The sequence below is a fragment of the Orcinus orca genome, chromosome 7 (assembly GCF_937001465.1).
Source record: "Orcinus orca chromosome 7, mOrcOrc1.1, whole genome shotgun sequence".
NCBI lineage: Eukaryota > Metazoa > Chordata > Mammalia > Artiodactyla > Delphinidae > Orcinus > Orcinus orca.
The window spans coordinates 40218421-40234423 of NC_064565.1; the positions used below are offsets into that span (position 1 = coordinate 40218421).

At 38.4% G+C, this 16003-nt stretch overlaps 1 long non-coding RNA gene across 2 annotated transcripts in view; it reads left to right on the plus strand.

Moving 5' to 3' along the window:
* The window catches only part of LOC125965033 (uncharacterized), an 83670-nt gene that overhangs the window by 38051 nt on the left and 29616 nt on the right, over positions 1-16003 (plus strand). The window lies entirely within an intron of this gene.

A 16003-nucleotide genomic window follows, 5' to 3' on the forward strand; every position in this document is an offset into this window, starting at 1 on the left:
TACAACTGCCCCCTCTCTTCTGCCTCTTCATGAAGACAGGAGTCTGGTCTAACTTGTTCACAATTTCAGCCCTAACAACTTGCATAGTACCTGGAACGAAATAGTTATTCAGTACATATTTGTGAATGAATGAATAATTGAATGGATGAAGTACAGAAAGATGCTGAAGGTCTACTTTGAATAAGAATACAATGTACCTCCTGTCCCCTCCCCCATGTTGCTCTCATTATGCCTAGCAACAGTTTGTAATTTGAAACAATGGCGTTTGACAATGACCTACTATTGAAGCACTTCATATGGTTGTGAGGCAAAAGTAATTTCATTTAAAACCCTATTTCTTGACTTTGTTACCCTGGAAAATGAATCTTCCTGGGTCTTGATATCCATCTAGAACTTGGCTGTAATCTGAGACTGATTTGTGATCTGATTCTCTGCATTTGGGGTCTGCTTTAGGGGGCTGGGAGTATATCTTTATTACATTGTTTCCAGTTTCACACACTGTGAGTCTTCTCAGAGTTAGATTCTTCCCCTGAAAAAGCTACCCCTGGGAAGATGCTGGGCACTTTTGGATATTACTTTTTAGGCCCCCCAGGGAACCAGTTAGTGGACATGTACTATCACACTCAAGTCCCTGCTCAGCTGTGGTATGTGCCTTTGGCAAGACAGCCCATTCACAAAAGCTGCACTCTGTCACAAGGTTTTTGTCTGGAGTTTTCCCTATTCCAATCCCATGTCTTTGGATGGGATGTCCGAAGATCCCATGTCTCAGGCAGGAGATCTGTTTTGGAGGTTTTACTGATGATTAGTATGTGCTTGAAGGAGGGGAAGCAGCCAAGGTCATGGTCTGCTAGCCCGTGAGGTACCATGGAAACAAGTAGATAGTGGATTATTATTTCCATCATTTCATTCTCCCACTCTGAATGTGGTAGATACTGTGATAAATAAGACCTCTCAAAGAAGGGAGGACCGTTATCCTCTTTTCCCCTACCTCACCTTTCTACCCTATAAAAGTTTTGCAGACTCAAGCCAAACTTGTTGGCTGAGAGCCCGCTGGGATTCCTCATCATGTGGCAGGGTGTGGTAGCATTTTTATGATAGAAAGTGTTTCTTTTGGTAAGAAACCCAGATGCATAAAATATAAGTCAGGGGTTGGGAATTAACGCCTACTTGCCATTCTGGCAGCATTGGGTCCTTTTTTTGCTATTGGTTTTGGCTGCTATTCCCAGGAAAATAATGGGTAGGTTCTTAATTCTTAGAGTATATTTTTGTTAACTCTGTCAACTTATGGTGTCGTGGGGCCCTAAGAGACTGTCAGCCTGGTGGGCTCCACTGGTGCCATTTCTGTGTGGGGTATGTGACTGTAAACACCATGACAAATTAATACAGATAGAATAATGAGTTTCTCTTATCCCCATGCCGGACCTTCAGAGCAAACATCTACATCCTTTGATATATTTGAGAGCCGTATACAAGTTCTATGTAGAGGTTATTGTTTTGAATAAAGATTTAAATTTTACCCTTACATGGACAGTCCCCCCTGGAGTATGCACATATTGCAGGAAAACAATCTCCAAGTGGGTTGGGTCCTAAGTATTGATTTTGGAATGATGCACGTATTTTCCTTTATAAAGAATGTTATAAGTAATGTTTGAGATCCTAGTACTAGCCCACTTAAAAATCTACAGGGGAGGGCTTCCCTGGTGGCGCAGTGGTTGAGAGTCTGCCTGCCGAAGCAGGGGACACGGGTTCGTGCCTCGGGTCCGGGAAGCTCCCACATGCCGCGGAGCGGCTGGGCCCGTGAGCCTGCGCGTCCGGAGCCTGTGCTCCGCAGCGGGAGAGGCCACAACGCGTACCAAAAAAAAAAAAAAAAATCTACGGGGCAGTAGGAATACATTGCGTACTTTTAATTAAAAACAATAGGAAAAACACAGTTTTAATACTAGCAATTAGGCAGAATAGAGGAACATCACAATTGAAGAAGAAATAGCTTCTGCTTTTCTCAGAAAGCAGGTGCTTACGGCTTGATTAGGAGCAGGAGAGCCAATGCCTCCAGGTGTCCTAGAGTGGCTTTGGAAACATGCAAGGGTTTAAGAGTTGGAGGCCAGTTTTTTTTTCCTTTTTATTCTGTTAAGTCTGACACCTTTATAGTAAAAAACTGGACTTATTAGAAAAAAACACCTAAAGCAACGTTATTTTTTTCTCGCTGTCTCTTTAACAAATTCTGTTGAATAGCTTTTACCCCATTTCTTAGATGAGAGTTTGAGCAGAACTCATAGCTTTTTTTTTTTTTTTTTTTACGGTACGCGTGCCTCTCACTGCTGTGGCCTCTCCCATTGCGGAGCACAGGCTCCGGACGCACAGGCTTGGCTGCCATGGCTCACGGGCCTAGCTGCTCCGCGGCATGTGGGATCTTCCCGGACCGGGGCACGAACCCGTGTCCCCTGCATCGGCAGGTGGACTCTCAACCATTGTGCCACCAGGGGAGCCCGGAACTCATAGCTTTTAAGTTACTCTCGGAAAATTAATAGTCTTCTGGTAAGTCTAAAGCTTCAAAGAGTACAGTTTATTATAATAATATGAGCCTCCTGTCTTCTTTAAATTTTCTCCTGTCCCTTGGAGCTGACCAAGGTCTGGAAGTCTGGAAAGAGGGAGGGAGAGAGGAAGGGGGTTGGGGAGGGGAGTGTGTGTGTGTGTGTGTGTGTGTGTGTTTGTGTGTGTGTGTGTGTGTGTGTGGTTACTGGCCCCTCCAGAACTGGAGCAGGATGAATGAGGAGAGGTCTTAACTGTTGCTATTCAGATTTGACTTCATAGATGTTCAGAGCTGACTCATTCATGGAGTGTTTTAGAGTGATCCCCCTCTGGAACTCTCAACTACAGTTCTAATTCCTGTGAGTTAAGGGATGCTTCACTCATGTGATTTTGACCCTGTGTTCTCTGTTCCTGGACTTCTGGTGGCTGCCCATCTCTTGAGTCACCTTGTTCTTCCAGGCAGGTTTTTCAAGATGGCTATAGGTTTGCCCCCTCCTGTGTGACATCTGGTCTACAGAAAACTTGGGTCTTCTCTTTCTCTCTGCATTGCTCCTTCATTCCAGTCTGGCCACAGCCTCTTACGCCAGCACTTAAATTCCCTTTAACTCTGAGAGATACTTATCGAACTCTCCAAGTATCCACTTGAATTTGCTCTCACTTGACTTAAAGCAAAGAAGTTGTCTTTCTCCCTTGGGAGAAAGACATATAACCCTCCAAAGGATTCTTCTCCAATTCTTCCAATTCAAAAATTTTTATTGGTTGGAGATGCTGGCAGAAGTAGTTTTGCAGTTCTTAGCAATTCTGCACTAGGCTCTTCTTACCTCATTATTATATAATAACTTTGGAGTCTTGGCCAAAGCTTGTATGGAAAGAATCCCATTTATCATTCTGTTGAATGTCTAATTTTACTTTAATACATAGTTTTCTTGTACTTTGCTATATAGGTATTAATAATAGTGCTCTAATCAGCCACAGTTCAAGTTCTTTATGCTCACAAGTAATATTATAAGATAAATGGAAAGAAAGAAATTGGTAAAAAACATACTCTTTTCTCTGAGGTAAATCTGGCAGACATATATGACAGGGAAATGCAAATGGCAAAAAAATGCTTAAAACATAGACTAGTATGATCTTGAGAGTAGAAAGATGATGGTGGGGAGGGGAAGTTTCTAGTAAGAGGCACTGTCAGAGGAGGACAGCTTGGTGCTTGTTTAGGGTGGCCCCTGAAGGGGAAGGAAGGAGCAGACATGATGGGCAACTAAATACGGCACTTCCCATCCATCTGCTGCCAACCTGGAAAATATCTATATTCCTAGAGAAAATTATTCCTCAATCACCTGATTCTTGTCTCCTTGTGCCAATACATCTCATGACCCATTCTTTTCCATTAACCTATCATATACTCTGGCTACCTCCAATGTTATCCAGGAAAATCAGTTATTCTAAAACTATTTACAAAGCACCTGTTAAAGGCAAGGCACTGTGCTTGGTGGGTTGAAGTTATATGTTATGATGTATCTTATTCTCAAGGATGTTTCAGTTGAGGTGATAAAAGACATGATCATATGAAAGATTACATAGAATCATAGATCTGTTAGTGTTATAACGTTATTTAGTGTGTGCTTATTATAGGTAAGAAAACTGAAACCCAGAGTGGTTAAGTGGCTTTAGAGTCATTTAGTTAAATAATGGCAGAGGTAGAGCCAGACCCCAGTTCACGCTACTTCTACTCAGTGCTGCTTCTACTACAGTTTCTCACATCTCTTAAAAAATACAACACCTTGATATACCATTACAAAGTATCTGGACAGTTAGTCTGATTAAAAAAAAAATTATGTGCTGCAGCCAGTTCTCATCACTTCTCAAGAGCTGATTGTGGGCACCTTTCCAACTCCAAATTTTGAAATTGGTCATGGTAGGAGAACTTACCCCATAGAAATTGGCAAACAATACAAATGAAGCATCCTGCTCTTTTCCAGGGAGAGCCAGTTATTAAACATTTACCAGTGCACTCCTGCTTATAAATAATAAATGTGATAACTTCTTCATGAAGGGGTTGTCATACGAATGGATTTTATGGAGACATGGGATTTCGATAGAGAGAAAATGAGGGAGGCTCTTTGAGAGTGGAATTACGGAGTGAATAGTTTCCCGGGACAGCGAACAGAATAGCTTGGTTGGGTGGGGGAAATGTTGAATGGGAGTTCCAATGCACATGCCTGCAGAGACCAGGCTGAATACATGAAGGTTTAAATCAGGATGGGGTTATGAGTAATAGGGGATGTTGGAATCTATGGTAAAGTGGAAAGTAAAGTGGCCTAAATGTATGAAAAAAAAAATCTTGCTGTATTCTACCTACTTGGAATTTCCTATAAGGAACCAACAGAGTAAACCTAGAAAGCAGTGTGAGTCAGTATGGCCCTGAGAAGGGACTATCATTTGCGTTCTTTAAATAGCACTAGTTTTCTTGACATAATGAAGCCAAAGTTGACCATCTTAACTTATTTCCCTCTTCCTTCTTACCTTATTTCCATGTCCTCACTTGGAAATATCTGGAAATTATTATTTTTTGTTTGCATGCTTAAAAAATTATTCAATCAGTATTTTCCTTCATTAGTGTAGATAGTGTAGGATTGAGTTTTTGTTAGTAAAAACCATTCTCAGCTTTATCATCGTATTTCAAGGATAATGATACCCCAAAGAGATAAAGATTCAGGTATATTTCCAAAACATGTTCATTCATATTATCTAGTTTTCTGATGAAAAGAATCCTACTATACCAAACAGAAAGTTTATATATTTTAGGGAAGAATCTAGAAACGTATTATTTATTTGATTTTCTTTTCAGAATGTCTCCAGGTTAACTTCACATAGGCTTTTAAACATATTTCTTTTTTACACTAATCTGTAAGGATAACTCCACATTGATCAGCAAGTCATTTTTTCTAAAGTGAGAATTGCCCCCTTCAGAGATATCTTTATTCCCATACGTCAAATCCATGGGTGTTTATTAAAAATGGAAGATCAGCAGAATAATTATCATGACTCCTAAGGAAAAGTTTTTCTGTATAAAGCAAATCATAATTCTTACATGAAAAAGTCTAAAAAATTCTTAAAATTCCCTAAGTGTAATCATATCTCCAAGAAGCCCAACAAAAAACTATTGAATGGCTCTTTGCAAGTGTTTCACAAGCCCCTCTGATGATAATAACATTCCTTGTGTCTGAGAAGGACCCCACTGATGTTTGCTGCCAGTAGTACACATCATCTCTTGTGTCAGAGATGGATTTGACTGAGCTTCCTCCCTCACCCCCCAACTCCCATGATAAGCTGGTCAGGAATGGAGCAGGGGTGGGGTAGAGATAGATTGTGGCATTCAGACACTGGAAAATAAATGACAATCTAACTGTGAGAATCTCATGTATGACTTGAACCTCCTTAGCACAGATGGGCTAATTGACAGAACTTATAAGAGGGGTTTCAGCTCCTGGCTTGCTTGTCACTGTAACTCTGCCAGGGATGTGAGAGGAAAGAAGGTGCTTAATACATGTTTGCTGAGGAAGTCAGGAAAGGAGAGGGAAGGTGTTGCAGGCTTTCCCACGATTTTAGGTCTGCTTCCACCTAGACTCTGGGCCTCAGCCCCCATGGCCCCAGGCTTCTCTCAGTATCTCCACTGCAGAGCAGGACAGCACTCAACAGATTCTCTGCAGCAGGCCAGGAAAATGCAGGAAATGCTATGCCAGTGAGCCAAGTTACACCAAAGGACTTCTGGAGGCTACAGATATCTGAATTTCCCTCAGAGAGGAAAGATCAGGTCTCAGGGCGAGTTCCAAAATGGATTCCCCTTTCAGAGGCTCTGAAAAGTATGACTGGAAGTGTCTTGGGAAGTACCATATGCTCTACACAGTAGCCAGGCAGATTAAAAAAACATGTACCCAGAGGCCCAAGTGTGCCCATAGAGCCAGGAAAAGGACTTATAGCACCATGAGTTTCTTACTAGGAATGCACCAAAATAAAATTGTCTGGACTGAGATGTGTACCACGCCCACAAAGCCAAAATTCCAACTTTATTTTGGGTGGCCAGCATTTCCATCCCACAAAAATGTCAGCCTTTTGCTTCTTCTTCTCAGATTCCTTTCGTGTAATATTTTTACTCCTGGTATTTACCCTGTTGTAAGACGTGACTTGGTGTTAGCTCTCGTTCTTCTGGTTTGACTTGGTGCTTGGTGCCCTGAAGCACGCACCGTCAGTGCCCCCTTCCTCCAGTCCTCCTGATCATTCATTGGGCTCCTTCTGGCTTCTATCTCCCAGTATTTGCATCTCAGTGTCTGATTTCTTTTTCCCCAGCACTACAGAAAACTGCCACGCCTATGATCCATGATCAGTAGGCCAAAAATGCCAGGGAATGAACAATCCCTGGAGCAGTCCTCAGCTAATGGTCTTAGGAATTGGGGTGTAAATACCTTAGCTCCTTTGCCCCTTGGTTGCCATAATTTGAAGGTGTATGTTTTGCACTGGCTCCCAGAGTTTCCTGAGTGAGATTAAGCTCACTTAATTGGATTGATAAGGCATCCTTCTTTGTTTCTTTTCCTTACTTTCATACCATTATTCCCAGTATTTCCCAAAAAAGCTATTTGCACTCAAATCCTTGTTTCAGGGTATTTTCCTGGGAAAACACAAACTTAGGCATCCCTCTAATGTTAGGGGGCTCTATCTCTACCTCTTTACCATTTCTGTCATTTTAAAATCTCTCTCCAAACCACATAAGTTCTATTTCTACGGAAGGATGGGCAGTGGTTCAGAGATTTAAAAACTTAAGTTATATAAATATGAAAATAATTTATACTCATGCTAGATATTCCATGATTTTGAATCATTCCAGCAAATCAAAAGAAAGGATTTAAGAAAATCAAACTCTAAGGGATACCAAAGGGATACCAAGGGATACCAAAGGGTACCAATAATTATTTTAGGAGTGATAATAGCAAAGCATTTATTGAACATTTAATGTGCTGGTGATGATGCTAAACCATATATACATATGGTGTACATACCCACACACAAACACACACACATAGCTTAGATTTATCTCCATAATAAACCAATGAGGTAGGTTTAATTATTCTCTTTTTACTGATGATGAGTATAAGTGGGGTTAAGTAATTTGCCCCACATCAATCAGTTCATAAGGGAAAAATCCAAATTCAAAAGTAAGGTCTTACTTTTACCGAAGTTTATTCTCGTAACTGCTGTACTATCATCCTTAGAAGTTTTCTTTGAAGTTGATGGGAGCTATATCATCAGTCCTGTGACTGATTCAGAAGTGGAATTGATAAAAATCAACATTTTATAATAATACAATTATAGTCTTTCTTAAAAAGGATTGGGTTGGATGTAAATTATGGGAAAAGTTAAGATTTTTTAATTCCTGTAAGAGACTACTTACATTAATCATTTTATAGCATTATTGGTAATATGCATTAAGTAAAGCTAGAAAAATGGGTCAAAGTTTTAGACATATTTCTTCTGGGGCATTTTGCTATTAGTCTAAAAAGATTATAGCAGATCAGTATCTCTAAATCACATTTCAACTTGAGGCTCAAATTTGATGATCCTGGGAAAGCTGAAATTCAGTGCTCCTTTTTGAGATTAAGCTATGGCTGCAAGTAGTTTGCAGAAAACTGACATTCCTGATAGACTTGGGGAAAAAAAAGAAAAAACAAATTGGATCATTCTATCAGGCTTTTCCAGGGTTTAGAAATCTTAATTTAATGTGAACTTGGAGGTGAGGTAAGATAGGAATAGAAAGAGAAGGTGGAAAAGAGAAGGAATTGACCGAGAACAATGAATCAGTTGCTTACAGTGGTCTTCCATCAGAATTCAAAGGTCCCTAACTTCCATTTACTAAGTCCTCTTACTTTTGGCTGTACTCTAACTAATAGTTTTAAATTATTGTAATATTATACTACATTCTAGATTGTTGACGATTGAGTGAGAGTATATCCAATCTGTCTGGCTGAACCAGTTAATTAAAATATTTTCTCTCTGTTAATATACAGGGTGTTATCAAGTGGAATAAGTATTTGACCTTTCAGTGTGATCATATGGTATGTGTGCTAAATAGGGTTATCTTCAGGTGCAGGCATCAGAAACCCTGAGTTAAAATCCATTAGGATTGAAGGTAGGTGGCTGCTAGTGTTCAGTGGTACAGGAATGTGAGTGTCTGTGATTCCTGATTGCAAGTAGCAATTGTGGCTTACCAAGTTTATGCTCAGGGCAGAAAGAAGAGGGAATGGATGAAAAAAGCATTTCCAGAACTCCCATGTAAACTTTTCTTATGTCTCATTAGCTATAACTGAGTTCTGGTGGCAACCTTTAGTTGCAATGGAGACCATAAAAAGTGAGTATTTAGTTTTTTCACCTGTATGGTAGAAGGTGAAAGGAAGAGGGGGTTGGGAATGGTTATAGAATTAGCCAACCAAGAGTTCCCATGTAATGCCATTGTGTAAGTGGGATCATTAAACATTAAGTATAAGAAAACAAATTTCATTAGGACATACCAAGAAGGACTTACTAACCTGCCCAGAGGTTAGATGGGCTGGGCTAGTAGGTAATGCATTCTCTGTCATTGCATGTATTTAAACATTGAGTGAATGAACATTTGACCAATCTCCCGTGGAGATTTAAGCATTAGATGGATAAGTGGTTGAACTAGCTATCTTTTAACGTTGCCTTCACATCCTCAAGACTTGATACTCTGTAAGCACTACAGTTTCTTGCAATCTGAAAATTTTCTCTTTGTAGCTCACTCTCCTGTTATGTCCACTGGTACAAATCTGCTTTTACTTTTATCTTAACATTAATATCCAACAATGAGATTTTTAGATAGTCTCTATAAAGAAAATATCTTTATCCCCAACTGTGTTTATATCTTAAAAAAACTCATCTTCTTCCCCCCGGGAGATGTTGACAGAATTAATATCAGAAGAGTTTTTTTTTTAATGGATGTGGTTTTTAATTTGATGCATTTTAAAACTTCAAAGGCTTTACTAAAGCTCTCACATGTTGTCCTTAAGATGCACGGTAGGAATGTCAATTTCCATGGCAATCTTGAAGCACTTCTCTTGTTTTTTGTTTGTTTCCCTTTGAAGTATAAATTTACGAAACTAATCTCTCTTTGGGTTTGAGTCTATGTTCATGAAAGACAGCAACTGTTTGAAGAGAAAATCACATAAATAGTGAGCTGAAATTTTAAATTGGATAATATTGAAAGTTTTGCATTTTTGCTGAATACAGACCAAATTAAAATGTTTCTTATTCCTAGGGAACATTATATAGAATAAGACTGATTTCTGCTTTGATGAAAGGCTAAACCAAAGATGTTAGAAAAATGCAGGAATTCATAGTATATTCAGCACTGAATTATATTTGTTACTTCCTAGAATCAGATGAATGTTTTCAAATATACCCTGTAAGTCTCAAGACAGAGAACTTTGCTATTATTATTCTCTTTTTTAACAGATGGCATCGGGAAAGACCAATTAAACAAGAGGGTGGAGAATACAAGATAAACCTAAAAAGAGAAAAAAAACCTCTCAACTTTGATTTGTTAAAAAAATCCAAATGGAATCAAAATTGAGATGTGTTCTTCCTCTCCTGTCAGGTGTGATTAAAACAATTATTAATACTCAGTGTTGGTGAGGGTATGGGGAAACAGGCCCTCTCATTTATTTCTGGTGGTAATGTTAATTGGCCCAAGTGGTTTAGAAAGTAATTTTTGTGATATCTGCAAAAAAGCCCCCAAAATATAATAATGTTCAGCTCAGAAATCCCACCTCTAGGAATTTTTTCATCTGAAATCCTTATATAAGTTGCAGAGTATAAGCCAAGGAATAGTACTGTAGTGTTGTTTGTAATAATGAAAAATTATATATAACCTAAATAAATAGCCACTGATACGGTGGTGGTTGAGGAAACTATGGCACATTCATAGAGTAGCAAACTATGTAGATTAAAAAATAAAGTACTGAGAAGGATATGTCTATGATATATCCCTTTTGATTTTTTAAAAACTATATAGTTGTATACATTTTATAGAATGTTTTAAAGGATGTATCATTATTATTTAATAGTCACAGTTTGGGGGAAGAGTTTAGCATGATTTTGTGGAACAATGTTTTAAAAGTTGAACTTGTTTCAAGGACCATCTATATAGTGAACTCTCAATTGTTTCCTTCATGTTAGGTCTCTTAAAAAGCCATTCGTATTGTCCTAAGAACAGCGGTTTTACAGTCAGGATGTGGGGAGAAAGAACTGCCTGAGAAATTAGTTTAAAAACATCAATTGGAAATTAATTTACTTTCACAGGCTATTTTTAATTTTGGCAAGTAGACTAAATTCAGTGCTTTGGTTTGTCTATCTGGAAAATGGGAAGCTTAAAAATGAACTAAGAATAATACTAAATGTTTCTGTACCTAAATGATGAGCAGTCCTTAGTTATCTCTTCATTTCCTTCTTTGTGAGATTTTTTTAACATGGGTATCTTTAAAGATTGCATAATTCTAAGTTCACTGTGTTTGCATTATTAAATCCATTGAATGATTTCTTGTTATTAAATTTCTTGTTATTAGAAGCTGTTGTGTTGGAGAGAAATAATTTTCTCCCATTTGGAACATCCTGTCACAGCTATAGAATGCACTTCCTTAGTGAAGGGTAGGCAAATTATACAGAACAATTTTCTTAATACAGCTTATTTTTTTGTGTCTTTATCAGTTCTCTCTGTCTCTTGCATGCTCTCTGTTATTCGGCAGCCTCCTATTTCCTCCACACAAATGGCTCATCTTAGGCCTGTACTTCCTTTGGACTCAGTGATATTTAATAAAGCCCTTGCTATACATTCTAGATCAGAAGGACATTGCTATTTTCTTATGTTGAGCTGTTTTCTTATGATTCTTGCTTTTCTATTCAATGGTGAAACTAGTGGCACCAAGTGGTGATTGGTGAACTTTTTTTTTTATGCTATACCTTTTCATCTCTTATTATATCTCTTAGTTTCCTTAAGAAAAAGAAATTTTTATAGGCCACAGATACAGTGGTAACCCATTTTAAAAATACCTCTGATGTCTGAGTAGGTGGTCAGACATCATGCACACGTTACATTACATACATATTGAAAGCTGAGTGAGAATAAATCACAATAAAGTACTAGGAAGAAATCTACTTTTCTAATTTCTTATATTTCAGGATGTTTAGGAAAAAAAGCACTGTGACATTTGCACAACACATATATCAGTGCATGGGCTATTATGTGTCATTCCTGTTTATTATGCTCGGTAGAGCTCCAGGTTGAGGAAGTCACCTCTAGGCAAGAACAGCATTAGAATATTTCTGGTTCAGCACTTGGTATCACTTGGCATGACACAAAGCTATTAATGCAGGTGTTTAAAGGACTTCCCAAGCTCTTGGAAGGTCAAGGTCAGTGCCATTTAAACATGATTAATGGTCATTATTTTTATATATCTTTTATATTCTTGTCAACTCTAGAGTAAGGTAATAAACAATTTTAAACAAGCCTGTAAGAAACAGCGAATTCAAATTAATTAACTTAACAAGACAGTTCAGGATCAATGAGAATGAAAATCTCTAGAAAGACTCTTTGAGCATCTAGATCAAAGCTGTCCAGTAGAAGTAAACCACATATATAATTTAAAGTTTTCCAGTCACCACACTAAAACATAAAAGGAAACAGTTGGCACTAATTTTAAGAATATATTTTATTTTACTCAATATAATAAAAATATTACCATTTCAGCACATAATCAATTTAAAAAATTATTGAGATTCAAAATTCTCCTTTTGTACTAAATCTCTGAAACCTGGTGTGTATTTTACACTTACAGCACATCTCAAGTTCAGACTAGTCATATTTCAGGTGCTCAATAGCCATATGTGTCTAGAGGCTACCATATTGGATAGTGCAGGTCTAGATTTTTAGAGCTGAAGCTAAAGCACTAGTTTATTTTTATTTTATCTTAGCTAGTATGTTATTATAATTAGAGTAATTAATAAATATTTAGAATGACAACCAAGTCTAAGGACATACAGTGAACCATCCCTTAATCTTTATAAAGAAACTGTAATGGATACATTGCTGATTCATTGCCAAGGGATAAAGAAAAATACAAGCTGCTAGTGTGTTCTATTATGCAACAAATAAAACTCTAACCCACAAATCTAAAGGGAAAAGTAAAACTAATGAGCTTTGGTTGGAATGAGACCAGTGGCAGAATCAGTTTGACCACACAAGCATTTCCGGTAGTCTCTTGGGGAGATGGATTTAAGGGCCACACTGTGGGCCTGAGGGCAAGATGCCAAAGGGGAAAGACCAAGATCTTCCAATGTCAGTTTTTCACGTTGCCCATCTGTTAGTTTCTTAATGAAGCTTGGTGAATTGACAAGCAGACTGCCTGGTGGGATGTACAGTAGGGCTGTTATGGTATCATATTCCAGTTAATAGTAGGAATATCTTGCATTTATGCAATATTTGATTTTTTCAAAGGCCATTTTTTTTATTCTTCCACAAATTTTTAAATCAGGTTTTACTAACTATGGCATACCAAGCAAACTAAGGCCAAAAGTTTCATTTCAGCAAATGATTATTGAGTGATTAATAAGCAAAGAATTATGTTGGCCTTCAAGAGGTCACAGTGTTACTTGAGAACTTAGATGTGCAAGGCCTCACATATCTAAATCTTGAAAATAACCATTGGAATCATTTGATTTCAAGGTAGTATGTTCAGATCTGCTCCAGGCAAATGCCCAAATCTTGCTGTTTTAGCCAAGTCTATCTGCTTCTTTATCCTGGTAAACTGGATTGGACCATGCAGGATCCTCAAGGAATTCTTCCCTCAGACTAAAGTAGAGCCAACTAAGCCACTGTCTTTATTCTTCTTATGGGTTTCTGTTAGCTTTCCCACTCAGCTTTCCAAGGAGGACATAAAAGATAAAGAGTTACTTTTACTCTCTTCATTCCCCACCCAGAGATTTTTACTTGCTCCTCAGTACTCTTGGACACATGCTTGAGCTCTACTTGCTGGATGTGAAATTGTCTATACATGAGTGAGGTTGATGGTGACGATGGTGGTGGAAAAGGGGGTGAGATCTTGAAATCCCCCTGGGTGCCAGCATGAGATGGGGAAGAGTATGTAACTAAAACATTCCCAGTCTTGTATCTTTCTTCTTTTAAGTTCATTCAAGTCTAGTGAAGCAGAGAGATTTCTACCTCTTTCAAGAGAGATGAGTGGACATTTCTGTGAGATCCTTACTCCAGTCCTTGGAGTTACTCCTATTTACTTTGAACCAATATGATTGGCATTTTTACACATTTGGCTGTTTGTAAGAGTGTCATTTTTATTTTCCCCAGAAACTACTGAAATGTGTCATGTAATTACTTTCATTACCAGTAAATTCATTCTAAAGTCATATTATACAAATGACCAATAATTCAATTCTTATCTTATTTACCCTTTCAATTGTGCCTAGCTACTGTTGAACCAAATTTACAAGCATGGACTACATATATATATATATATATATATTTTTTTTTTTTTTGGCCATGCCTTGTGTCATGTGGGATCTTAGTTCTCCGACCAGGGATTGAACCTGCACCCCCTGCAGTGGAAGTCTTAACCACAGGACCACCATGGAAGTCTTTTTTATTGAAGTATAGTTGACCTACAGTGTTGTTAGGACTACATAGTTTGCATCAGAGTTATAACAAAAGTTTTACTAAATAATACAGTATTAGTAGTGTGAAAATGCCTGAAATTTGCTTTGCTTTGGCTTTTAAAAACACCTCATATCAGGGCCTCACCTCAGAAATTAATCAGAATCTATGAGAAGTGGGACCTAGGCATGGTCTTTTTCAAAAGCTCTAGAAGTTCTAACGTGTAGCCAGGATTGAGAATCTACTAGGGTCGTATTGTACTAGGATGGTGTTTTCCCACTTGCGACCAATTAAATGTTAGTTTTCAATGTGAAGACAGGATCAGTATTTTCTTTTTTAACATCTTTATTGGAGTATAATTGCTTTACAATGGTATGTTAGTTTCTGCTTTATAACAAAGTGAATCAGCTATACATATATCTCCATATCTCCTCCCTCTTGCATCTCCCTCCCACCCTCCCTATCCCACCCCTCTAGGTGGTCACAAATCACCGAGCTGAGGATCAGTATTTTTGAAAATCTCTCATGGTTGATCCAGTGGGTAGCCAATTTGGAGAATCATTGCATCAGGGCCCCAATGTTAGACTGAAAAAGCATAAATGGCAAGAGATGAAAGAATTGGCCTCCAAAACTCAGAATATTCCGTTTCATTTTTTGGGCTTTTCTCTTACTTGATCTATGCTTCTTTTGGTGTTGATTTTTAATCTCTTCCCTGGTTTCCATGTCTGGACTCAGACACAAGTGTATTCTGTACTATAACACACCTATAGATCTGGGCCAGCCCCACACAATCCCTTGAAACCCCAGGTTAGACCAGCCTTTGTTTCCACTGGTCTCCCACAGACCTGGCGGGGGGAGATTATACCATTATTATCTGTGATTATTATCCATGATCTTGTGACTTCCACAACAGTTTATTCTTGGTGAGCTCATGTTGGACAGCAGAGTCCCAATTTGCTTTGATTAGGACTTGATTCACCATTACAACTGACTCTCAGTTTGAAAGGAAATCAGACACTATTAGATGAGCCACTGGCAGTTCAAGATCAACATGCCCTCAACTGTATAAGTGGCACTCCTCATCCTATGTTCCTTATCTTAGAGGGTGGCACCACTATCCAACCTTATGCCTAAGTCTAAACCTATCAGTTTCATCCTTATATTACAAAATTTGTTTGTAACAGGACATTGAGTATACATGCTAAAACTGAAAACGAATTCACTTCTCTTGATGGTTAGAAAACCATCAGATTCAGTCAGTGTCCAAATTCAATTAATTATATCTCTTAAATTTGTTTCATCCTCTTTTCTCCATTCTGACTATCACTGACTCAGTTCAAGCCACCATATCGGCTAATGCGTTAAATTCTGTACCTGTCTGCCAATCTCTAGTCTCATTCTGTGTGCCTATTCCTCTTCTCTCCCCCAGTCCATCAGACTCACTTCTGCCAAATTGGCCAGTCCCAAATTAAAGTGTGATCATATTAATTTCCCTACTCAAATTCTTTTAATGACTCAAAAGTAAAATTCATATGTGGCATGAAAAGCAATCATGATATTGTCGCTGTTTTCTTCTGTTTTATTCCTGCTACTGTCCTTCTTTATACTCCAGAAATACTGAGCTAGTTGGTGGCTCCCTGAACAGGCTGCATTCTCTCCTCTTCCATGTGGTAACCTATTCCCATTAGTCCGCCTGTCACACTGCTCATCTTTCAGGTCGTAGCTCAGCCTCTTCTCTCTGGAGCCTTT